We start from the raw sequence: 27,101 nt of genomic DNA on the forward strand, positions 1-27,101 counted from the left end.
GCTGTGAATTTTGTCACATGACTGCATTTTAGTTCTTTTCAACTGGTTTGGACCAAAGCAATCAGCGTGGTGTGAAAAGGCACCCAAAAACAGTAGAAAATGCTACAATGTATCATTTGCTGCCCTTGGTCCGGACCAAACGAACAGAACCACAGATGTAAAAGCACCCTAATGTTTATTCCTGAGCAACACACTTAAGTTTCATAAAGCCTCAATCATAATACATGATTATAATTGTAGGTTGTGGCAGTCACTGTGTCAGATTATGCAGTTTAGTTGACTATGAGTCTTTAGTATCAATTTTGCCAGACTACACATTAGTTCACAAGCAATCATCACATGACGTGCATTCTGAAGAAGCTACATAAATTATAAATGCTGTGACTGTCTATCGATTGTTTCCACCAGAAACAGTTTGTCCCATATAGTATGTGTGTGTGTATTTTCTGAATGAAAACAATAGATAAGTAGAATAAATCTGTGATCAAGAGGCCATTTTGGAGCTTCAGTAACGGTTTTCTAGCAATGAATGTAAACAAAGTAGCCCTGCAATCACAAAAGCTAACATTGCTTTAAAATAAAATGACTGCTAAAGGTGACAGTCTTTTACCTTTATTCATATATATATATATATATATATATATATATATATATATATATATATATATATATATATATATATGAAAAATTAATTTACCAAAAAAAAAAAGATTTATGAAAATGGCTATCGGATTTATTCGTGTTGCAAATTAACAATTGTCTTCTGCCGCACACAGTCTCGCACACACAATTGCACAAACATAATTACACACACTGGTTCTCTGTGAGCTTTGATGAATTATTCACATCACACTAGATAAATCAGCAGGACTGAATGAACAGGGTCTAGTCAGCTGACCACACTCGAATCATTTTAACTGAAACCTAAACCAGCTGCAGAAACCTGAGATTCCCTCTCTGACCCAGACATCAGACATTCCAACAAGCAACAGTTATTTGTCACACTTAACAGCCTGTGAAAACACACACACACACACACACACACGTGAATGCAGCTAAACATCTTTACAAACACAAACACACAGAAATAAAACTCATTCTGACAAAACAGGCTTTAAAAATCGTATGTAATGGAAATCTAGAGACACAAATTGATAAAGCGTAACAAAAGAAATGATTAAAGGTGTATTTTGGGTGGGAAAAAGCACTTTATGAAAAGCCAAAATCTCAAAATTAGCAGGTGCAGGAATAAACTGCAAATGTTCCACCTCAGACTTTACAAGTCAAAAAACAATTAGCACATTCTCTCTCTTTCTTGGTCCCTGCCTCACTATTCTGATTAGTAAATCATTTTTACTGAGGGCTTCTCTCTTACCTGAAATCTACAGGCTAATTAAAACTTGCTCTGGGTATCAGGATGGGCAGATCTCTGCTTTTGACAGACACACCGCTATTTCCCCTTCAACCATTTACACTGGCAACGGCTTTCAGATCCAACCAGTAAGAGTGTATCAGTACAGTAGACACACGCAGTGCTCGGGTTAAAGCACTCTTGCACTAACGGCGGATCCAGGACCTGCACACAACAGAGCCAAATCAAATAAACTACTACATTCAGTGGTGATTCACAAAGGATTATTTCAGCAGCCAGTATCAGCGGGGCATCTGTGTGTTCCTAAGCCTTTTGCTCCCGACAACATCCTCCCTCATAGCGAACACATAACCAGCTCTGTTAGCAGGAGAATAACGGCGCACTGTGGCCTGAAGGGAGTTATATCAGCCAACCACATCAGCCAAGGCAATGCAATTACTGCGGAAATTATAGTTTGCAACTGCAAATTCATATGGCCGCATTCTGCAGTTTTCATTTTTTGCCGCTGTTCTCCATTTCACTCTCTCTCTCTATCTCCCAGGGTGATGTGGAGGATTTATAAAGTGTTTTATCTTATTTGGTGCAATTTACTGCAAGAACTATTTGAAAGGGAGAAAGTTATGAAGTTTGTGTGAAGCATTATTGTACTTTTATGGATTGACTCCCAGGTTGTACAGTCAAGTCTGATTTTTGTCAATTTTAATGAACGAGTGAGCTGGATCACAACCAATTTGAATGATTCACTCAAGAATAAAGATTTGTTCAGTCCAAACTCTATGAAATGTACAATTTAAATCACAAAAAGTTAAGGAAACTCAAAAAGTTGAGGAAACTGATTGCAACAAACCATTTAAGTTCAACTAATCCTTGTGAGTTCTGTGAACTTAATCTATTTGAGTAAATAAAGAAATTTGTGCACAGTAAAACCCAATAAATGAAGAGAACTCAAACCATGCGAGTACTGTAAAACCCAATAAGTTAAGGCAACTCAAACTGTTTGAGGAAACTGATTGCTACAAACCATTTGAGTTAAAAAAAAACAAATCTATTTGAGTACTGTGAGCTTGCTCCATTTAAGTTGAAGTAATGAGATATTTAATTAACTCTACCTTCACACTGAGTTCAAAACTCTTTTCAAATTAACAGAATTAACTTTCAGTGAATTGAGCTAACTCATTTCATTTGATAAAGTCAACTGTTGGGTTTTACAGCTACTCTAAGAAGTATCTAAAAAAAGTAAAAAAAAAAATGTGATGGTTTTTCAAAAATTTACAAATAACTGGTATTAAAAACTAGAAAACTGGAACAAGGTGATTTCTTCTCAATTTAGCACATACAACTTGTTTTGTAGGTATAAATTAAAATCAAATCGCACTGGATTCATACTTTAGTTTTTTACTAAAAACAGTTCATGTTTTAGGTAATTCTTCATTTTAGGTCACTTTGTGAACTCAATAAGTATTTATGCTATCAAACTCTATTTTACCCTTGCAAATCTGTGTTGTTTAATGTAATAGTAAAATACAGGCCTATTTGGGTTGTAAATGTCTTTTTCAAGGTGAGCCAGGGAATAAATTTAATGATTCATCTGAAAGAAAAATAAAACACTTTATTGATAATTAATCGACATTGAATGACAATCAAACTAGGGTACATAAATGTTATAAGGCTATTTTTATTTTGTGTTTCAGTAAATATAGACCTATTTGGGTTCTTGTCATTTTATGAGGTAAATCAGAAGAGTATGAAACACTGAACGAAGATGAATGTTTTAGACTATTGGCCTAATAAGGCATAACAATAAGACATTATAAAAATATGTCATATATTTATATTTAAAAACAATGCCGACTTTGTGACTAATGAAAGCAAAGGAACTGATTAGGCAAAAATGGCCTCTCAGAAAAAAATATTTGGAATTGAAGGAGTTGGTGATCTGTGCCCGTGACGGCGCATCCCAGATGCGCGTGCCAGCTCTGTGCGCCAGGAGCACAGACACCTTCCTCTGTTTTGCGCCCTTTCCATCCGGACAAAGCTGATTTTACATGAGTAAGCCTGACTTTTACATGCCATACACTGCTAACGCGTTAATAAGAAGACGAAACACCGTTAACACGAATACACACCCTCGCTCTCCCGCTCGCGCACACACGCAAAAACTCCCCACACTCGTTGCCCCTTTTTACTCTATAGTATTATTTCTTTACCCCGCTTGATACAAAATAGCCCAGCTTTATAGCTCCCAGGACGATTCTCAGGTTTACACCCAGGCTGTAGACTGCCTATTAAGTTTCATTGACCCGCGTCCGGTCACGATCAGAATGCATGACTCACTAAGCAACTGTCATGGATCACTAAAACAGACCAATACCAGTTTATTTTACTCAACGGATCAATGATATTCAACTCATTGATATAACAAACACCGCTCAATCCGTTGTAAAAAAATTAAATGTTAAGTACGCGTGGAAATAAGAATTAAACCACGTAAATAAAAAAGCCCCATACCTGTTGGCGCGGTAGTCCGGATTATTGCCCAGCAGCAGAAAGAGGTCTCATTGCCCTTCCATTATGATTTATTCCATCCACGAACTGGAGATGCTTCAACAATCCGCACCAAAGGATCCCTTCTGTGTCTACTCTGTCAGAGTAAGCTAGAAAGCCCCAAATACAGAAAAGAAGTTCAGTCCTCTTATCACTGAAGCGCCCGATGTCCCCGCAGGGCGTCCGGGTGCGCGAAGACGCAAAGTTCCTTCTCTCACAGCGGCTCAGATCTTCATCTCAACTCAACGGAGAGCTGCGTGAAACTTCACATCAACGATTTCGCTCCTGGTTTAAAAATCACACAGATGTTTGTAACGGAGCCCTCATCTCGCGTAGTATCCCCTTGGGCTTGTTTTCCTAGTGTTTGTCCGAGCTGGAGACGCGTTCGCGCTCTGTGCAGGATCTGCCGGTGCTGAAGGCAAAGGTCTGGAGCTGCGCTGCGCTGACTCGATCCCTGTGCTCTCCAGGGATGTTCTGAAGAAACGCAATGAGCGGTGAATCAGCGCCACTCAGCGGCGTTTGTGACAGCTGTCCTGCAGCTTCTTCTCTTTCTGAGCTCACGTTGTTTCTGAATATTTTACAGGTTCACCTGACTTGCATTAATTCTGCCATCTAAATGCACAGGGCCACCTGAGTAGCCTTAAGACTCGTCTAAACCTGCCTCTAAACGCCCAAATAAACTTCAGGTGTGCATATGACTTATAAAGATGGTGAAAAAACAACAATATTACCCGCTGAAAGAGTCACTGATTGAGAATTTATCTTATTTATAAATATTGATTTAAAAGGTGACTTTTAAAAAAATATTTCTGGAATCAGTTTATTTTATGGTCTCTTAAAACATGTTGGGGATTATGTTACATTGAAACTGCAACTAATTTTCAGAGCATTGGTAGAATTTTATTTAAATTTTTTTTACTTTACTTTTTACCAAAAAAAAAAAGTTCAGCTACATCTGCCACTGATCTAACATCAGGGGCAGATTTAGTGATCTTGAGGCCCTAACTAATTCCAGCCATAGGGTCCAAGTCCTGAAATGCACCCTGTCTATATTTATTTAATTTTTAATTATATTGCTGTTATTTTATACATCACTCAATCTTCTTTTCGACATTTTAAATGAATGCAATCTACATTTTAAATTATTAGTTTTCTTAAAATAAATTTACAACTAAAATAAATTAACATGTATTTTGTATAAATTTTGCTCCATGATGGATATTTTATTTTGTGATATTTTAATATTATTACATAACTTTCCATTATTATTATAATATTATATTCGATTGTATATTAAATAATATTTAATTACATTAAAATAGTATTTCAAAATATCTTTAACTCTCACCAGGTGAGTGAATCATTCAAAATACAGTAGAAAACTATATAGTTTATAGGTATAATTTATACGTCTAGATATTTATTGGAGGCCCTCAGATTTGCCCTAACCGGCTTGCAAGCTTATTGGTTAATCTGCACCTGTCTAACACGTGGTTTTTACTGAAAGTGTTGTAAGAAAATACTCCAAAAAAAGGTATTTGACATTACCAAAACATACAGATCACACACAATACATTGTTCTCCTGCTTTTCTATTTGATCCTAAGCTGCATAATATGGGATCGCCCAGTCGTAAGTCACCTGTGAATCTAATTTCTTCCTAGTTTTTTTTTTTTTTAAACTGAGGGTCACTACATGGCTGTTTTAATGTACAATTTGAAATGATTTCCACTGAATAAAGCTCAATGTCTTCAACATGTAGTGCACTTTTTGCGCTAGGGTCTCATTTTGGCACCAAAGAGGCATTTGATAAAATAACCCCCCTTCAGATGATGAAGATAGAGTACGCTTGGCTTGATCATCCGAGTGCCTCCTCCACAGCTGAAATTCAATATAGAAGTCACCAAGAATGATACATGTGTTGGACTTTTTAAGTGATTTATAATGCTTGCAGTGTGTAGGGTGGACAAGTTGCCACTGGAGTCATAGAAATGTTCGGTGAGGAAGTGTAAGAAAGATACGAGGAGAAAACAGCGAGACATTTGGCAGACATTGTTAAAAGCCTTTCAAAAGGCACTTGCTGTTGTCGATACATTCGGCCTGAGTTTATTACACCTGAAAGTAACTAATGCTCTCCATTACACTTCAAAGTGAAGCTTTTCAGAGACATCCAACCATCTCTTCTCTCACTCGCCGTCTCTTCCCATGAGGCTGTAGTCTGATTTGAGATCAGTTGGAGATGCTCTTCCTGTAACAGCATTAGATGAGGCTAGAAGGTCTCAGATCAGCAATAAAATCAAATCCATCTGTTGAGTCAAAGTGGGTTTTATGGGCTGATCTCTCATGTGGAGCCTCTGAGAATACCTGAATCTGAGAGAAAAAATGAAGTGTCAGCCATAGTTTAAAGCCTATAAATCTCGCCAGACCAAAACAGATCTCTGTTTTTATGTTGATATGCGATGTGAGTGGCGTCTGCTATCATACAGAATGATGTGAACGTGTGTGTGTGCGTGTGTGTGTGTGTTTGTTGACATGTTTGTTTGCTCTGCATTAGACTGTTTCACAGCAGGAGTGTGGCTAGACAGACACAACTGGGCTAAAGGCTAACAGGGGGTGTCGGGCTGGCTAACAGCTGTGTCTGGGGCAGGACAGACAGACATACAGTATAGCATGATAACAACATGAAAAGATTGACAGAGATTGAGGCCAGCTTTGGATCAACATACAAAAATATCATTATGATCAATATGGTGCAATCAATAGCTAACTTGTTGTTCTTTTATGCCTGGTTAGTTTCCTGCCAGCTAAGAACAGAAAACTGAAGCTAAAACTCTCAAAGGCTCACCAAAACTTGACAGTAGAAGATTGGTAAAACATCGCCTGGTCTGATGAGTCTCGATTTCTGCTGCGACATTCGGATGATAGAATTAGAATTTGGCATCAACACCATAAAAGCATGGATCCATCCAGCCTTGTATCAACGGTTCAGGCTGCTGGTGGTGGTGTAATAGTGTGGGGGATATTTTCTTGGCATGCTTTGAGGCCATTAGTAGCAATTGAGCATCGTGTCGATGCCACAGCCTACCTGAGTATTGTTGCTGACCATGTTTGTGCCTTAAGGATCACAGTGTATCCATCTTCTAATAGCCACTCCCAGCAGGATAACACGCCATGTCATAGAGCGCGAATAATCTCAGACTGGTTTTCGACCATGACAACTAGTTTACTGTACTCAAATGGCCTCCACAGTCACCAGATCTCAATTCAATAAAGCACCTTTGGGATGTGGTGGAATGGGCAAATCTACACAAATCTAAACGCTATCATGTCGATACGAACCAAAAATCCAACCCGGTACTAGTAAGTCCTAGTAAGGTGTACCTAGTAAAGTGGCCAGTCTGTACATACTATATATAACTCTGCTAAAATCAGAGCTAAAATATAACTCAGAGCTGTATATAACTCAGCTAAAATCAAATTAATTTTCTCCTCAATAATGTATACACAGCACCCGTATTAACAGAAAAAAACTTGAGAACTTAAATGATTTTAGCAAATGGCTGCAAGAAAACAAAGAGTGAACAATTTAAGAGGGTTTGAATACATTTTGTACCTACTATAGTAGTTTTCACAGTATGTCTGATAATAGTCTGGGGAAAGTCTTATTTGGTTTATTTGGGCTAGAATAAATTTTTTTATGAACCATTTTAAGGTCAATATTATTAGCCCCTTTAAGTTATACATTTTTTCGACAGTCTACAGAACAAACCATCGTTATACAATAACTTGCCTAATTACTCTAACCTGCCTAGTTAACCTAATTAACCCAGTTAAGCCTTTAAATGTCACTTTAAACTGTATAGAAGTGTCTTGACAAATATCTAATCAAATCCCAGTCAGGAATCAAATCAAACTTAAAAGTGATCCCTGGGCCCATATGGAACCTGTGCATGCAGAATTCCGCAGACTTCTGCAGATATTTAGCCTATTCCAGGGGTCACCAATCTCGGTCCTGGAGGGCCGGTGTCCCTGCAGGGTTTAGCTCCAACTTGCCTCAACACACCTGCCTGGGTGTTTCAAGTATACCTAGTAAGACCTTGATTAGCTTGTTCAGGTGTGTTTGATTAGGGTTAGAGCAAAAATCTGCAGGACACCGACCCTCCAGGAACAAGTTTGATGACCCCTGGCCTATTCAGTCTATTTATTGACTTTTGTAAATAGGTGTAAATTTATTTTTGATCAGTTTTTAAATTAATTTCAGTAATATTATTGACTAATATGAAAATGTTCATATGATTTCATTACAATACAGTTTGTAAAGTAATATTCTTTGTCTTTTTGTAGAAACATTATATGAGACTTGCTTTGTTATACCAAATAAGTGGATCTAGTTTGGTTTGCACTGTGAACATTAAATAAAAATTAAAAAGGTATTATTTTTCATTTCATTTATTAAAATTTAGTTATGCTACTCCCAAAATCATTCCACATAAATTCGCAATTTTTTTACACAATTCTTCGCAGAAATAGCAAATAATGTCTGTAGAATCTGTCTGGCCCTAGTAATCACTGATTTTCCAGGGGTCACCACAGTGGAATGAACTGCCAATTACTATGGCATAGGTTTTATGTGGCTAATGGCTTTCCAAATGTATGAGAAACACCCACATTCATTCATTATGGGCTATGGCCAATTTAGTTTGATTCACATACTGCATGTCTTTGATGTGAAGGAAACCGGAGAACATGCAAACTCCACACAGAAAGGCCTCCTGTCCCAGCCAGGACTCAATCCGGTGACCTTCTTGCTGTCAGGCGACAGTTATAACCATTGAGCCATCATGCATTTCCCTATGCACAACAGTGTGTTATTAAACAAGTAAAAACCTGACACCCAGAGAGATTCGGAGAAACAGGATAACATTAGAGTCCAGAATGAACCATTAAACCGAGGATTACTAACACAGTATAATAAATGAACAAAATAAGAGTCAGGTGGAAGTAATCAAACATGGCAACAGAAAGGAAATAAAAGAAGATACAAATGATACAAGAGTCAATGGAAACTAACCAGAGTCCAAACTAAACTTGACTTTTAAATTACATTTTAGTTTCATGCATATATTTTTCCACAAACGTTTGTCAAACTCACTCTTTCAGACCTTTAATTTAAGCAAAAGGACAAACGGAGAGTGAAAATGTCATCGTAGACAGTTTAACCCCTGCAGTCAGACAGTAAAGGATGGTGTTGATGGTGGTGTGTCAACCCCTCTGTCAACACTCATCAGGGTCAAACTGCCATCCACAACACCTCTGCGCCAATATAGACACTTCAAATCAAGAGCTACACATGCAATTAATTAACCACGCAAACTCTCTGAGCCAGCCTTCTGCCTTCATGTACTTCATGACACAAATAATAAGACCAAAGCTGTTTGTCAGCTCACTTTCAGGCGGTTTCATTACAGTAATTTGATGACTTGCGTACTTAAACTAATCATATAAACAGCAATAATAATTCTATGCATGTTGGGATAACTAAAGTCAGACGAATAGAGAGAAATCACAAAAATAAATGAATATTTTCTTTAATTTAGATTCATTCAAGTTTAAAAATCTTTAAAAGAGTGTTTAAGTAGTTCACCTGCAATTTCAGTCATATGCTTTTATTACCAAATTATCGGTGTTATGCAATTTTTGCTTAATGTCAAGGCACCTTTATTTCTGAAGTACTTCCTCTCATTTTTCACAAAAGAGCGGGCACAGCCATTTATAAATCGAATGTGTCTGGCTGGTGTCATCTGCTTCCAGCTATTTTTAGCTGTACAAAACAGCTTGTTATGCTGCTTAAAATTGCATTTCTTATCAGATTTTAGTTGACATATTAATTATTCGCACACTCCACATATTGTAATAAAGCATTTTAATAAAACGTTGGAATAATAAAAATATTAAAGCTGAACCACCAGTATTGCTTGAGCTTAAAAATCTGCAATAAATGAAGGGTTATTTTCAAATCCAATTAACATTCAGAATGACTAACTTTGACTGGGCTAATAAACATAGATTTAGCCAATATCATTATATAGTTAAGATTTGACCATCAATAAAAAATGTAAGTATATATACAATAGTTTTGCTGAATCTGACTGGCTAATAGTTATGCAATATTCTGCAAATAAAAGCACTCGTACCGCCTCTTCGCCCATGTGTATTACTCCGCCCACAGACAGCAACAAGCAGAGGACACTCTAATATTGCTGCTATTGTACAACATAATGTACCTTTGTGGCTTTTTTAGTTTAGAGTGTGGTTGTTTACATTGTAACTATGCAGTTTATTTATAAGGATAGTGCCTATTTTAAAATGTTTATAATTTTAGACCATCGGAGTCCGTGCATCGGCCTCCATTAGCCTGAACAGACCAAAGAAATCTGCGCAGGACTAAATTTTGAATCCCGCTCCCGCCTGCACCCGCCAGGTTTTAGTTCGAACCCGACCGCTCCCGCTTATGTTTAGCATTCGTTGTCCCGCTGCCCGACCCGCTCCGTTTTCTACCCGCCACGCCCAATCCCGCTAATGAGCGAGAGGAGAACAAAACCGAAAACCACCCAGCTATATAGTCCAGACAGCCTATTACAAACTCTCTGTATAAACACACACACACATACACACACAAACCTCTCATTCGCGCACACACACATACACATACAGCAACAAACAAGCTAAATGCAGCATCACGCTGTCTCATTTACACACATACACACGCGTCCTCGCGCGCTCAGGAGTCGGGAGCGATATTGTTAGATCACCTGCTCCTGTCCAAAAATACACCAGTTTCCGACCACTCCCGCGCTTTATTCGGAAATTTATTCCTGCGCCAAAAGAAAACTAGTCAGGTCCTATGGCTCCTGCGGTAAAGCTGCAGAAATGCAGACTTCTAGACTAAAGAAAGTTACGTATGACGTTCCGCCATAAGATGACAGAGACTGCATAAAAAGTCCTTAAAAGAGAAAAACAGCATTTTCTCAGTGCAAGTTTCAACAGCTGAACAAATCATTATAAGGCAGGTAAGTGACATTCTGAGTTTATCACTTTCTTTTGTATTTTGCAGTGCTGTATTTATACCACAGAAACTGGTAGTGTTTGCTTTGCTCCTGCTTTTTCAGGGTTAATTATTGTAAATTCCCAATTGCAACAGAGAAATCTCTGTAGATTGCTGGCAATCCATGCTGTTCAACCTTATAATCTTAAAATGTGAGCAAAAATGACCTGTTTTCTCATCACTTTAAACATTAGAATCATTCAAATACTAGCTCTAAAATGATATTTGTGAAGTAGCAACGGATTCTGCTGTTCTGACGGTCAGCTCCAAATGTGAAGGAATTGTGGAAGAAAGTAGTTCCTCATTCAAAACGGTTTTTAAACTCTCCATGTTTCATTTTCTTTTCATATACACGATTGTGTCGTACTGTTGTATAAACGCAATATCACACTCGTAGCAGTGTGATATGGCTGTATATTGTAACTGGTGAGACACAAAGGCACTCGGTCTGTACAGCCATATGACACTCGTGTGATATTGCTCATATATATTTTTAAAATTATGTTAAAAAAACTGTTACCAGACAATAATTAGTTAAAGCTACTTAAAATGTTTTGTAATTCATAGTTTTACTGCTGAATTCAATTTATCAACCAATCAGTTAATCGATCAATCAATTAATCAATCAATCAATAAATAAATAAATCAATCAATCCCTATTGATATAGCATCTTCCTACAACCAAGGTTGACCAAAGGGTTTTACACCAGTATAAACAAATAATACAACACAATTAAATCAAACATTCTATTGCTTATTTTCTTATAGCAGTTAGTGACTCAGGAGTCTTGCCCATAAAATAAGTTAATCACAATTTAGATTGTTTCAGACAAGCTTTACTGTGGTAAAAAACATATCACAAGACCCGTTGACTATTATAGCTCAATTTAGTTCAGAATAATTTTAAACCCCAAAACATTTAAATAATGGCATTTGATTAAGGTGTGAATAAAATCATGCATAGTAAGACATTAATATGTGCTTTATTAGTAGTTATATGCAAGTTAATAAACATGTGAGAAATGGTCCCCATGTTAATTGCATTACCAAAGCTTTCATTACAAAAACGTTCCATGATTATTACAGTCCAGATATATTTTACTGAAGATTTTCTTAATATTAATTGCCTAACCTTTATTTTACATATTGTTAAAAGAGGAACTTTCCAGAACAGTTTGGAAACACTGACATCAATGTTGTCAAGTCGGTTCAGAGTGGATTTAATTCAGCTTAATAAGAGTTTGTCAATAACAACCTTTTTTTGTCTGTTTTTGAGGATCTTTTGAAGTAACATCTCATTTGAAATGAATCCCACAGAAACCCAAGTTTTAAAACTTTTAATATATTTCTAGTTATCGTCCTTGGTGAGAACAACCCGTAAATCTCCTGAGCTGAATGAAGAGAAACCTATGAAAAGCAGGATTGTATTTCTGCTTCAGCCCAATCAATGAGTTTAAAGGGAGGAAGGGGAGAAAAGTTCTTTGCGCAATTAATAATTCAAGCAGTGTTGTTGTGAAAACCTTCCTCGGTGTCACCAATTATTGTATTCTTACACCTAAGCCAAGCAGCCCCACCACTTGCTCTTCAGAGCATGCAAGTGAAAGTGTGAGATCAATCAAATCTGTTGCTTTGAGATTTAATTAATGTGGTGTGCATACAAACTGTTAAAAGATTTATGACAAAATTCAGAATCTTCACATGTACTGACATGCATACTTTCAGCTTCTAAAGATTTATTTTGATCATTAAAATGATCAGAAGTGACAGTACAGTGTCATGTTTGGTTTCTGCTCTTTAAATGTTAAGATTGTACTGTGTTAGTTATTTATGAGCTGCGTGGAAATGCTCCCTATCTACAATTTAGTGTGTTTATAGCTTTATTGCTCTTTATATTCATTCTTTATAGCCATACACATTAGATTAGTGCAGTTTCACTGCTGTCTGAATTCTAAGTGAAAAATTCTGTATATCTGAAAACGCATACTCATTTGAGAAGGTATATTCTGATGAAACAATTTTGCAACTGCTAAAAAAGCATATTCTATAAACTCTAAATATCTGTAGTGTGAAAGTAATATGAACTTATGTCCATATGTAATATATAATATGTAATTTGGACTTTGACAGGTAGGGTTTTGCTCACTTGTTTTGCTCACAATGTTTACTCAAAAATTCTAGTTTTACATTTATAATTAAAGGCAGGTTTACCTCAATACTCAGCTTGAGGACTAACTGGAAACTCCCCAAAAATAATATTTAAATAACGTATTTTTTCAAATCTAATCTGTTCTTGTTTGGATTTTTTTTTTTCAATTATTTACATGAATATTTTTTTATTCGTTTTAATGAATTTTCTGTTCATTTTATTGAATTAATGAATTTCCTGTTATAATTAATAAACAAATGTGACAATAGTGTTTTTATTCTTTATTTTTAAATAAAATGAAAAAGTAAATGAAAAGCCTGACAATCTACACTGTAAAAAATGCAGGGTTCCACACAATTCATTCATGTTGTCCCAACACAAATTGATTAAGTAAACACTTTTAACAAATTTATGTGGATTGAACGTAAAAATTAAGTTGTCCCAATAAAATCTCAAGAATTGTGTTGTTTCAGCTTATTATAAATAAGTAGTTTCAATGAGCAAAAAATAAATAAATAAATAAAATAAAATTTGTAAAGTCTATTAGTAACCAAATTATTTTAATCAATATAGCAAATGGCCAATGATATATTGTTATTATGATTAGTTGTGTATAATATATAAATTTGGCTAATTTTCATAAAGCCAAACAGGACATATTTTAACTGGGTAGGTTTGAAAAATTCATATGATTAAGATGACAATTTTGCAAAGAACCATGTATGATAACCTTGGGAACCCAAGATGTTCCCAAATTCCAGAAGTTTGACAAGAGGAGAAATGGTCGGGCCAACCTAAGTCTGTTTCACTCGAGGTTTTTTATCCTTCACTTCTGCCAATTGGTGAAGTTTTTTTCCTCGCCGCTGTCGCCACTTTCTTGCATGGTTCAGGGCCTGTAGAGCTTAAACTCTGAAAACTGAACTGACGCCGTTTCAAATCACTAAAATCTTCTATGTGAAGTTGCTTTGACACAATCTATATTGTAAAAGCGCTATAGAAATAAAGGTGAAGTGAATTGAATTGAATAACTTCACTGACACTGATAACAATATGTTTATTGTATATCAGTCTTGTAATAATCTACTTCAGGGTTTTTTAACAATGCGTATTTCAGTCAATGCCCTATAAAGGGTTAAAGGGATTGGTGAATGGGCGAGCAGTTTTAGATACTGTATGTTTACTCAATGGTTCATTGATTGTGTTCACCTGTGCCTGGTTTAGTACTTTTCACCTTGTGTTTCCATATCATCATTAGTTAATTCAGAGTATTGTCCATTATAGACTGAATAGGTAATCTTAACATGTCATGTGTGCTAGATATTCTATCCGTGGTTGTTTGTTTACTTAGTTTATTGATAAATTCTTGGATTTTGTTCACCTGTGCCCGGTTTAGTTTCTTGTCATCTTGCATTTACCATCAGTTAAGTCAGGTTATTGTCCATTATTAACTGAATATGTAACCATAACATGTCATGTGTGCTAGATATTGTTTCTGTGATTGTTTGTTTCTTCTGTTGTATTGATAAATAAAATAAAAATATTTAACATACTCAATATAATACATCAATACAAACAATAAATGAACGATGAGCTCCAAAATCAAATTCAAGTCTCATATTTGAGGTTTTGTAGACTAGCTATAAATTTGTTTACAAATAATAAAATAAATATAACGTTTTGTATTGCTTTGAAAAGTCTGCATTTGTAAAGCACTTCATACAATGAATTGTTTGTTAGTAATGAGCAGACTGTTCTCTGTCAGTAACATCACATTTACATAAATAAGAACATAATGTCTAATAACAGATGGCCAATCAAGAGGTTTCGTTTATTTATTAATGTTATTGCTTTGATTTCCAGGTGTTAAATTGAACTGGTTTAACCTCCAAACTAACAAAGTATCAAACACTAAGCTAATACAGAAAACAGAAAAGACACTCGTGATGGCTTTCATTTTAAGATGTTTTGTATACCGAATTGCTTACATTGAAAGTTATCTATCTCCCAATATCCTGCTGTCAGGTTTCACGTCCAGCAATATCTCACAATAATTAAGAAAACACATGGGGCCGGAAAGTGCTTCGGCAATTGTTTCTTTATTCAGCTTTAAGTGTTTACTCAAATGTCTTAATTTCTCAGAGAAGAGATTTCTAGGCTTGTTCCATATAAAACAAGAATCTGAATCAAATTAGAGCTAACAAGGGCTGTTTTAGGGTTCTAGACATTATTTTAATACCTTGTTGTTTTCAGAGAGGTGCTTCAGGACAGATTGTTAGCAATTGTCTAGCAATTTACCTTCGTTAGCATTAGCAACTCAGCCCAGAATAATCCAGTGTTGGCATGAACAATTTAACAAACCTCAGCACATCCCTTTCTGCCATCTGTCTTATACTCACCTTGTATTAAACACACACCCACAAACAAAAACACAGTGGAGTAAAGAAGCTGAAGCTGAAGTTTAGATATGTAATAAGAATATTACATAAAAATGTGAGTGTGTGTGTGTGTGTGGGGGGGGGGGGGGGGGTATTTATTGTGATGTGTGATTTATTATTAGAACACTGCATGATGTAAAGCAATATAATCTTTGAAAAATGGTATAGGAATACAACTTGTAATTATTTTTTCCCTAATTGTTTACCTGCTCTTGCTTGTTTCCATCTTGTGTATTTAAGCTTGGGGTTTCTTAAATTTTTGTAAAGCCGTCTATGTTAAAAGTATGTTTAGATGCTTCAGAATGTTTATTAAAATCTATATTCCTTATACGTTGTGTGCTTTTCTGGATTTGTTTCTAAACAATATTTATGGGTATATAGAATTACATTAAATAAGGCACTCTATTGCTCATAATATATCTCCATTAAGATGTTATTATTGTCTTCTATTAGTTGTCCTGTAGGATGGTCGGGACATTTCAAGCTTTATGGTCAGGCTTCACTCTATACAGACCACAAACATTTGTAAAAGCACACACAAGAAAGCTGTTCTTTCCAAACAGATGTGTGTGCGCGCCAAGTGAGTGCTTTAATAGAGGAATGATGTGATGTGATGCACAGACAGATACTTCAGTTGCTGTCAAGATAAACAGCATCTCATGATTCACACACACAAACACACATGCACAGTCTGATACTGAAACGCTATCATTAAAGTAACCGATTTTATCTGAGACTGAAAGCCTATGTCTGTGTGTGTGTGTGTGTGTGTGTTTAAGAAAAGAATATGTTATATGTGTGTGTGTGTGTGTGTGTGTTTCAGACCGATAACTGATCATTAATGTTTTAAAATCAGTTACAGGAAGGTAGCATATTTTAGCATACGAGTTCACCGAGTTCCTTTCCGCTCATTCTTTTCCCTCATTAGTAATGATATCCAGGTCCTGTCGACAGTCACCATGTGCATGTCAAGATAAAGCACACTATTAGAAAACAGCCGTATAAAGAGCAGTAATGCACACACAGCTTTAGAAACCCACAAGAATTGCAGTTTTTTTTTTTTTTTTTTTTTTGCCAGTAAAAAGTTGAAGAAACTTGAAATAATTAGAAATGGCCAACTAGCCTGGATATTTCATACTGACACTTTGTTGTTAAAAGTGTCATAGAATGCATAGATGCATGTTTGAAAATATTCTCTGATATCTACATAGTGGCATTTGGCTTAGGAAAGGGCAAAAAAATCTCCAGAAAAGATTTTATAGGCCCATCTATATTCTTAACAAATTGTCCCTAGAATGAAAACTCAGTGTTTACCTTATTTGGAAAGGTCATGAATATTAATGAGCTCTACTCTCCGCTTATGTCTCTGATGCTCACACAGCATGAGGTACTCTAAAATACACGTGCAAAAGAATCATACTTAGCTGTCAAAAAAGATTTGAACAAACTGAGTTGTCAAATGAGAATAGGTTCAAATCAGGAGCAAGTGACATATCTTTAACTAAAAAGTCTGCTCCTCTATTATCTCTTTTCTGTTATGTGTTGTGAATCAAATATAGACCTAGTTTATACCCAACAAATGATACGAAAAAAGATTTAGAGTTGTATTTTGTAGATTTAACGTACATGAAAACGTAGGTATGAATCAATATCAACCTCTGCGTAAACAGATGAGTTTTATAGTTATTTTTTTTATATTTATTTTTTTATAGTCAATTATTTATTGATATACTATAGGGGCGATGCAGTGGCGCAGTAGGTAGTGCTGTCGCCTCACAGCAAGAAGGTCGCTGGGTCGCTGGGTCGCTGGGTCGCTGGTTCGAACCTTGGCTCAGTTGGTGTTTCTATGTGGAGTTTGCATGTTCTCCCTGCCTTTGCGTGGGTTTCCTCCGGGTGCTCCGGTTTCCCCCACAGTCCAAAGACATGCAGTACAGGTGAATTGGGTTGGCTAAATTGCCTGTAGTGTGTGAATGTGTGTGTGGATGTTTCCCAGAGATGGGTTGCGGCTGGAAGGGCATCCTGTGTAAAAACCTGCTGGATAAGTTGCCGGTTCATTCCGCTGTGGCGACCCCGGATTAATAAAGGGACTAAGCCGACAAGAAAATGAATGAATGGATAATATTCTATAACTCAAAATTTCAGCTGAGCTGAAATTTCACAATAAGCACATTTAACTGAGTATTGAGGTAAACCCGCCATTAATTATAAATTTAAAACTAGAATTTTTTGAATAAACATTGCAAAGTGAGCAAAACCCTACCTGACAAAGTTCATATTACATATCAAAATATTCAAACAAACCTTGTGCTGAATAAACGTATAGTCTTTACAGAATTGTGTGTAAATAAATAAGGAGGAATGGAGGAGGGGGAGCACATTTATAATTGTTGTAATCTCTCCAGGAAATATTGTGGCTAATCAAAGGCTGCTGAGAACATGCATATTAATGATTAGATCATCAGTCTGTGACTGGCCTGTTTTTCACAAGGATCTTACACTCACTAGATTTAGGCTACATGACGGTATGTCATTTCCATGTACTGAACTCTTATTCAGTTACACCTATAGGCATATTTAGATTTTCATTTTAAACCCTCCAGTTTTTGTTTGATTATTTTTAAAGAAATATAAATATTTATAAACGCTTTACATGCACTGTGTTAGTTTCTTGTGTATTTTTTAGATGAAAAAAAGTCAATTTAGATTTAAAAAATTACCTTTTATTAACTTATATTCATAGATATATTGGTGACCAAAAATTATTCTAAAATACATTTCCCATATTCAACCCAATTTTGGGACAGAATTTTGTTATTAAAGACGAATTTGATAAAACATGCAACATGAATTATTTATTGATTTATATTTATCTATAAATTGAACATTTGGGCAAGTCAATTTTATAATTTTTTTAACATTCATTTATGTTGTTTTCTTATAAATAAACTAGCAGGTTTCATTAAATTTGACTGTTTTAAGCATTAATATGCTGTGCTGGAGATGCTGCTCTAAAACTACTCATCAGTCAAACTACCCTTTTAAATGAGAACTCTGTAAAAGCTACTACCTTAAGAGTAGGAGTACATTTATTAAAACAAACTTTTTTCACAGTAACATATATTACAAATAGGTGATTAAGTATTCATGAAGAAGGTTTTACATAAAATATTCAGTACTTAAAACAGTGCAAGGCTTTTGATGTTAAACCTTAATGTTTTATTACACACAACAGGCTGTCAAGAGTCAAAGTACAAAATTGCAACAAATGTACCATTGCACTAAGAAAATGCAAGTAATTTTGATTAAACAAATTAGCACCTCCTCAAGAAAAAGAAAAAAAAGTAAAGTTATGCCAGTCTGACCTCACAAGGAAACATACTTAAAAGTATTTTACGTTTTGTCAGTATAATGTTTCATTCGTATAAATTCACATTCAGGTTCAGTCAAACGAAAATGTACGATTTTAAAAAGGAGGCGTGGCACCTATCCTCACCCCTAAACTCAACTGGCATTGGGGCAATAAGCAAATTGTACTAAATTGTATGGATGAGGTTGTACAAACTCGAATTAGTTACTTAATCAAAAAGTTACAAATTGCCATGAGATTGCATTGGCTATGCAGTAAGTTATAGTATTTAAAAGTTGCATTGTGACAATTTTTGTATATTTTACAGTAAAAGCTCTAGCCAAACTAGATTACATTAAAGTTGCCATGGGTAATTTCCTAATTTCTTTCATAATTTGTAAAAAATAAACAGAAAAACATCACTTTGAATTGTATAAACTAATGCAGTATAACTTTTTAATGACTTCACTTTGGTAAGAAATATATTAAACCCTCACACAATGTTCTTACTTAATGTTAATAAAATAAAGTATATAGAATACTTTATGGATTGCATTTTGGATATAGCTATACCAATAGATGCCTGTAAAACACTCATTTTGTATGTGATATAGCTACACTTCTAACATTTATGTAAATTACACAGTATTTAACTGTAATATTGTATTTTACTGTAGCACAGTTATGCCAGCCTGCTCTCATGAGGAAATGTAATTATTTGATGTTTTGTCAGCTTAGTGGCTAATTTGTACAATCAAAAATATATATATATATATTTTTGCTCGTTCAAACTACTTATTTAAAATGAGCTGAAACAACATACGTCTTGAGATTTTATTGAGACAACTTAAACTAAAATTTTTATGTTCAATCCACATAAACTTGTTAAAAGTGTAACTTAATTAATTTGTGTTGGGACGACATGATAAAATTGTGTGGAACCCTGCATTTTGTTAGTTTATGAATTCACATTTGAGCGAAAATGTATGATAGCCGGAGGCGTGGCACCCAATACCACCCCTAAACCAAACCGTGATTGGGGGATAAACAAATCATATTAAATTGTACAAATGAGGTTGTATGAATTCATACAAATTAGCCACTGATTTAAAAAGTTACTAATTGCCTTGCGATTGCGTTGGTTTTGCAGTGTCATTGTAGTTTAAAGTTGCATTGTGAAAATTACTGCATATTTTACAGTAAAAATGCAATACGGTAAATACATGTACAGCAAGATAGATGATGATGTAAATGTAAATACAGTATTTTTGCTGTAATTGATTTACTGCTATTGGCGAAGTAAGTTGTTAACAGTGTATTGTCAAGGTATTTGCTAGAAAAAAAGTTTATAAGTTAAGTTTATAACCAACTGAGCTACTGTCAAGCTATTTGGAAAATGTAGTTACACTAAAGTTAAACAACAAAAATGATAATCACTTATTATTAATAACTGATAATAAATTATTTGTATACCAATGGGTTTAATACAGGTAATTCTCACTCAGAGAATATGATTTTTTTAATCATGATTAACATTTAAATGCTATATAATTTGCCTATTTAATCACTTTCAATTAAGAATTTTACAAGTGACAACCATTCTGTCTTTTGTATTGTGATGCTTTCAGCAGACTCATCCATGCTAATATTCTGCCTCATCTCGTCCCATTTTCACAGTGATCCACTATGATTTAACAAGGTGTGACAATTTAAAACACATCTACAATCTGAATGTCTACCATTGTGTTTGTGTGTGTGTGTGTGTGTGTGTGTGTGTGTGTGTGTGTGTGTGTGTGTGTGTGTGTGTGTTTGCATGCATGCAAGATGCTTCCTTTCTGCTCTAACAAACAGCAAAAGCATCTTTCCCTCCATTTATATGACTCATGTTGTTTGATATTCAACAAACCGCCTCCAAAAACTGACATAATGGCATTCTTACACACACATACAGATAGAGAGAAAGAGAGACAGAAAGAGAGAAGTGGGGAAGACTGGCACTGCTAAAATACCAGCATTAGCATATGAAAGCTGCATCTGCGTGTCTGTTTATGTCTGCGTTGTGTACGGCGCTTTGCTGTGTGTAGTAATATTTTACTCTGGGCTGAACATGGCTGTGCGTGAGTCACATTGAGCTAAAGGTGAAGTCTCCTGGGACTCCTCAAAAAGCCTGTCCGCTCACACACACACATCGACACACTCAGACAGTATAAACCATGCCAACATCTGCCTGACAAAAGGGCATTTGTGGAGGATAGACATTCATCAGCATACCAGGCTTATGTCCAATTATTCTGGCATCAGGATCATGTAATTCATGGCTTCCTGAGTCAGGAGCTGGAGCTGTCCACTGCACTGTGGTGCTGAAATCCAACAGGAGGCGCCTGCAGGGTTTTGGCATGGTCAAAGAAAGTGTATGAGAACCATGAAGGGAAAAGCTTCTCTTCATATTAATATTTTAGGGTAAATGTTAAATGTTTTATAACCGCACAAAGAGAATGGTGCCCTAACTGGTTATATTTCTTTTTGTAGTTCACAGACTTGATGTGACAAATGGATTTTAAAAAAAAGTGGAAATATGACTTGCTTTTACTTTCAGTCACTTTGACTCAGGATCACATACTGAGATTTATTCACCAAAAAGGATGTCTCAGACTTTTCTAATTGTGTAAAAGTTTACTGCAAATGGTCTTTTGCTTTTGCGATTTATTTTAAAAATTTAATTCAGGGGTGTCTAAATTTTTTCGTATGAAGTGCCAAAAACCAAATTTTACTGACAGCTGCCGGTCAAAGAAAAATATACCAAACTAGATTACATTAAAGTCGCCATAATTTCTTTCATATTACAAATAAATGGAAAAACATCACTCTGAATTAGATTAACTAATGCAGTATAACTTTTTAAATGATAACTTATTGCAATAAAAACATAAACATTCACATTTAAAACACAGTGAAGTTCAATGCTGAATACACTAGTCAAGCAGAATCTGCCTTTGCCTTGATTTGCTCAAAGTCTCAGCATTGTCCACTATCTGTCGGGGGACAGTTTGTACATTTTAAACTAAATTACAGCATTTAAGTTTAAACATTTGGTCACACTTTTTTTTTGATGGGCGTTTGTTGAATTTAAGTTACATTGCATCTACATGCCAACTTATTCTCATTAGATTATAAGTAGACTGTTAGGTTGGGGTTAGGGTTAGTGTAAGTTGACATGTACTTGTAAAGTTTCTTATAATCAGTTAAATGTCTGTTGAAGGAGCAGTATCGACAGTCTACTAATACTCAAATGGACCATCAAAACAAAGTGTTACCAAACATTTAATTTAATTAATGTAGCTTAATAATTAAACAAACAAAGAAAACATGACAATCTCTAAACCATCTACATCATTCTGCCTCTCTTCTAAGATAGGATGGTGTGCCAAATCAAAGGTTACCATGGGCCAACTTTGGCCCGCGGGCCCTAGTTTGGGCATCTCTGTCTAAGTGGTTTAATGAACAACCAGATCAAAATATCAGTTTTCTCAGTTCTCAAAAACAAACAAACTAAAACATTTCGGTGAAATATTCTTTAAGAAAAATATTGGTTTCTTAAATTTTAAGTGATCTAAAGAAGAATAGAAATGTACGTGTTAAATATTCTATCAAAAATAGTTAACATGTTTTTGTAGGTTTTATTGGGGGGCATTAACGTAAAATGTTTACTGTTTTTACTTTATTCATTTTACATTTTACATTGACTTAGGAATCCAAATAGGGTCAATTTGGCCCCCCACATAGCATCTGTACCCAGAAATAAAATATTCAATTTAATTCAGGTTTATTTATATAGTGCTTTTACAATGTAGATACATAGAAGTTTTAGTAAATTGAAACTGTGTTAGTCCAGATTTCAGAGTTGAAGTTCAGTTTAGTTCAGTTCAGTGTGGTTTAATTTTCACTGCTGAAAATCCAAACACTGAAGAGCAAATCCACTGATGCGCAGCTCCACAAGTCCCAACTTAGCAAGCCGGTGGGGACAGTGGCAAGGAACAAAACTTTACCAATTGACGAGGTGGAGGAAAAAAACATTGAGAGAAACCAGGCTTATTTGAGGATAAACACCGCTGGAGGCTGGAGAACACTGGACGTCCATCGTAGAGAACTCCAGGTGAGAGTAGGTCACTGACGGGAGGTCAAGCTGGCCCACGGAATCAATGCGACGACTCGTCTGTGACTGTTGTCATTCAGGAATTAGTCTCATGCACTCCACTCCTCCATGACCACCACAGCATCAGCTCAGGATATGGCCTGGTCCAGGATTGTGGATACCTTGACATAATTTCTTCACAGGTCTTGAATTGCATCAGTAACACTGCATAATCTCTAGAGGCCTCGGGATGAGTATCCCAGGTGGAAATAAGGAATAAAGAAAATAATTAGCATAGCTGATGTTCATAGTGTATTTAAATGAGATGCACGAATGAAGTGCTATATTATAATGAAAGTAATAGTTATATAGACAAGCATAGAAACAAGCATGTAAATCATATGAGTATTTCTAACAAAATGTGTCCCACAGGTGGTTTGTCAATCCTACTCACCTGTGTGGCGCACATTTATGGATCATACTGTTACAGTATGTGATGAATTGAGTGTATGCTAGACTAAAAAGTTAGGTGTTTAATCTAGTTTTGAAGTGAGAGAGTGTGTCTGAGCCTCGGACATTATCAGAAAGGCTATTTTAGAGTTTAGGAGCCATAAATAAGAAGGCTCAACCTCCTTTAGTAGACTTTCTATTCTGGGTACTACCAGAAGCCCTGAATTTTGAGATCTTAAAGAGCGGGTTGGATTGTAGCGAGGTTGGATTGTAGCAAATATAACATGATGGCAGACTATCTGTTCAATTGCTCAGGATGCTGCCTTTCCCTAGTTATGATTCCTGCATCTCACAGGCTTTCCACCGCAAAACTCAATTTCATTTAGACACTAATCTCCTAATATCGTTCCTTTCATATATCCGTCCTTCTATTGTCTCATCCTTCCATCACTGCATCCTCCCTTCTTCTCCTTATCCTCTCATTCTGCGCGTTTACCTAATCCGTCTCTTGTTCTCCAGCTTGTGGCACGAGGCGGCTGTTTCTGCGTTCCGGTTTCTCCATAATCCAAAGCATTTCAGGAAAAAACAACTCAAATCTGGGATTAAGTTTTTGGTGGCCTTGTGGTGGAAGACAAATCTCTCTCTCGCTCACTGTTTATCGCACTGCTTTCTTCACAAAAGCAGCTTTTGTACTTATCAGGATAAAATCAAGCGAAGGCATTTGAAAGTCTGGGGGGTGAAACGTACACACACACACACACACACACACACACACACACTCTCTCTCCTGTGGGACTCACATGGGCAGCTTTTAATAAAAGAAGATGCTAGTGGACTTATTTTCTTATAAGAATCTAAAACAAAGAGCACATTCATCCAGAGATCAGATGGATTATCAAGACAAACAGACCATTTCATTGGATAAATTGGTTGAAACATGGGACTTTTAAGATAACAAAAGTTATGATCTTAACTCTCAGCTTGTTAGGGGAAACATTCAGATCAGTTTGGTCAACATGCTCAAAAAATATCAGTTAAAAGCAACAGCATATGAGTCAATGAAATTATATTTGTGTACATATTAAAATTAGTGCTGGGCAAAGATCAATTTCATCCAAAATAAAGGTTTGTTTTGACATAATATATGTGTGTGTGCTGTGTATATTTATTATACATATAAAAATACACACATGCATGTACAGTTGAAGTCAGAATTATTAGCCCCCATTGATTTTTTTTTTTTTTTTAAATATTTCCCAAATTATTTTTAAAAGAGCAAGGAAAATTTCACAGTATGTCGATAATATTTTTTTCTTCTGGAGAATGTCTTATTTGTTTTATTTCGGCTAGAATAAAAGCGTTTTTAATTTTTTTAATTTTTCAATTATTAGTATCTTTAACTTTTTTCAAAAGTCTACAGAACAAACCATCGTTATACAATAACTTGCCTAATTACCCTAACCAGCCTAGTTAATCTAATTAACCTAGTTAAGCCTTTAAATGTCACTTCAAGCTGTATAAAAGTGTTTTGAACATTGTTATTAAAATATTATTTACTGTCATCATAGCAAAGATTTAAAAAAATCAGTTATTAGAAATGAGTTATTAAAACTATAATGTTTAGAAATCTGTTGAAAAATAATCTTCTCTTCATTAAACAGAAAAATAAACAGGGGGGCCAATAATTCAGGCGGGCTAATAATTCTGACTTCAGCTGTACATAAGGAATATAATACACACACGTCTACAAAAAAAAACAAAAAAAAAAAACATTTTGTTTAAGATTTGACTATTCATCATTAATCATTGCTCAGCACTAACTAAATTGCAATTTTTACATTCAGTCACTTGAAAATACATATTACTATGATGAGCTTTATGCAAAAAGCCTTGTACTTACGAGAATAAAATAGCGAAAAAATTACTTTGTAACTAATTAATTAATTAATTAAATGTAACTATTTGTTAAATGTTGTTATTAACCGTGTTTATATCCTACAAAAGATATTAAATTTCTATTTTACTGTTATTTATATTATTAATGAAAATAATAATTTGGATCATGATAAATACTTAAAAATATGGAAAATATATTTATTTCTGTTTTGCGAATAGCTTAAAGTTTAGGGGTGCAAGAAATGCATTTGCTATTGTGTTATTCCCAGCAGACACACAACGTCAAAAGATGTTAATATTAGGTTAGATTTAGGTCACAAGCTTCTAAGACAATGTTATTTTGACATCCAAAACCGATGTGAAATGACGTTGATATTTTGTTCATTTTAGGGCGTGTTGGTAAGTGACCAAAATCCAACGTCGAGCCAACATCTTAAACAAACATCATATTGATGTCAAATACTGACATTTATTTGTCAGGTGTGGCAACCAAAATCCAATGTCTGATAGACTTAATATTGGTAACGTCCATACAACGTCAAGCTGTAACATCAATAGACCAATAATCCTACATTGGACATTGACGTCGGCCTGATGTTTGGTTCTGATAACCCAGTGGGTTCTATGCACAGCTAGAGTTTTAAAGCCAATGATAAACTTCCGGTGAAAGCTTAATGTGACTATTTTCAATTTCACAAGCTTGTTTTTACAGCATTGATCTAGTATGTAATTAAAATACATTTAGTGGAACAGACTTAGGCATTCATTTAGTTGTTCAAGTGCTAGCGCAGTCAGTAGCAACAGACTAGCACAGAAATTATATTGAAAATACCCAGGTAAAATGAACTGTCATATTTTAATGGTGGGGGGAAATGGAATTTAATGCAGTGTGTTTTTGTCCAATCTGAGACCCACTTTACATAACATCACATCACATAATCAGTGAAGATCACAGATTTTTTTTTAAAAATCTGATTTTAAACATGACAATTTTGTAATGGAAAGAAGCCATTTCGCTGCCTGGCTGAAAATTAAAAGTCTGTGTGCATATAGCCCATTTTCATTTCCACCTGAAATGCAACATCCCATAACATTGGGGTACAATGTCAATCTGATCTCATGTTGATGCCCTGTGCCTGCTGGGTTTCTTCTTTGGTTAAATGCATGACATTTACAGTTATTAATTTTAACATAAAAACATCAAAAAGAACTTTAAACTAGAACTTTTATTCCATAAAATAACCCAATATACCATTAAGCACTTGCAGACATAAAAAAAGAGTATTTCACAAACCTTTCAGGCTGCTTCCATTATATCATCTAGGTCATTAAAGTCACGGGAAAAAACACTCACGCTTTTGCACAAAACGCATAGTGAGAGCACTTGAGCGCCTGCCACTTCAAACCCTCAACTGTGCTAAAATGTCCAAAAATAATCCGTCTCCAGCTGTTAAAAGTCAACTACCGGCTCACTCACAATAAACCCACCTGTGTGGCATTCATCAGCATCAACACAATGCAACAGCCACGCTTTTTTATCTGCAGACATCTGTTCTCAGCCCTCTCTGCCTGCACTGCTTTTATGGATCTCTAATTTAATGTGTCCCTTCTGTTCTGCAGTATAATATCACACACAGCACTGCTTACAGCTGGATCATCATCACTTAACAATGGGC

General features: G+C 35.4%; 1 protein-coding gene across 1 annotated transcript in view; it reads right to left on the minus strand.

The window, feature by feature from the left end:
- Positions 1-4,344, minus strand: part of tafa3b (TAFA chemokine like family member 3b) — a 154,058-nt gene extending 149,714 nt beyond the window's left edge. The window contains exon 1 of the mRNA XM_005166972.6: positions 3,881-4,344. The gene's annotated coding sequence lies outside the window, so the exon portion shown is untranslated. The remainder of the gene's footprint in view (positions 1-3,880) is intronic.
- Positions 4,345-27,101: the final 22,757 nt, after the last annotated feature.

This window comes from Danio rerio, chromosome 8 (genome assembly GCF_049306965.1).
Source record: "Danio rerio strain Tuebingen ecotype United States chromosome 8, GRCz12tu, whole genome shotgun sequence".
Taxonomy (NCBI): domain Eukaryota; kingdom Metazoa; phylum Chordata; class Actinopteri; order Cypriniformes; family Danionidae; genus Danio; species Danio rerio.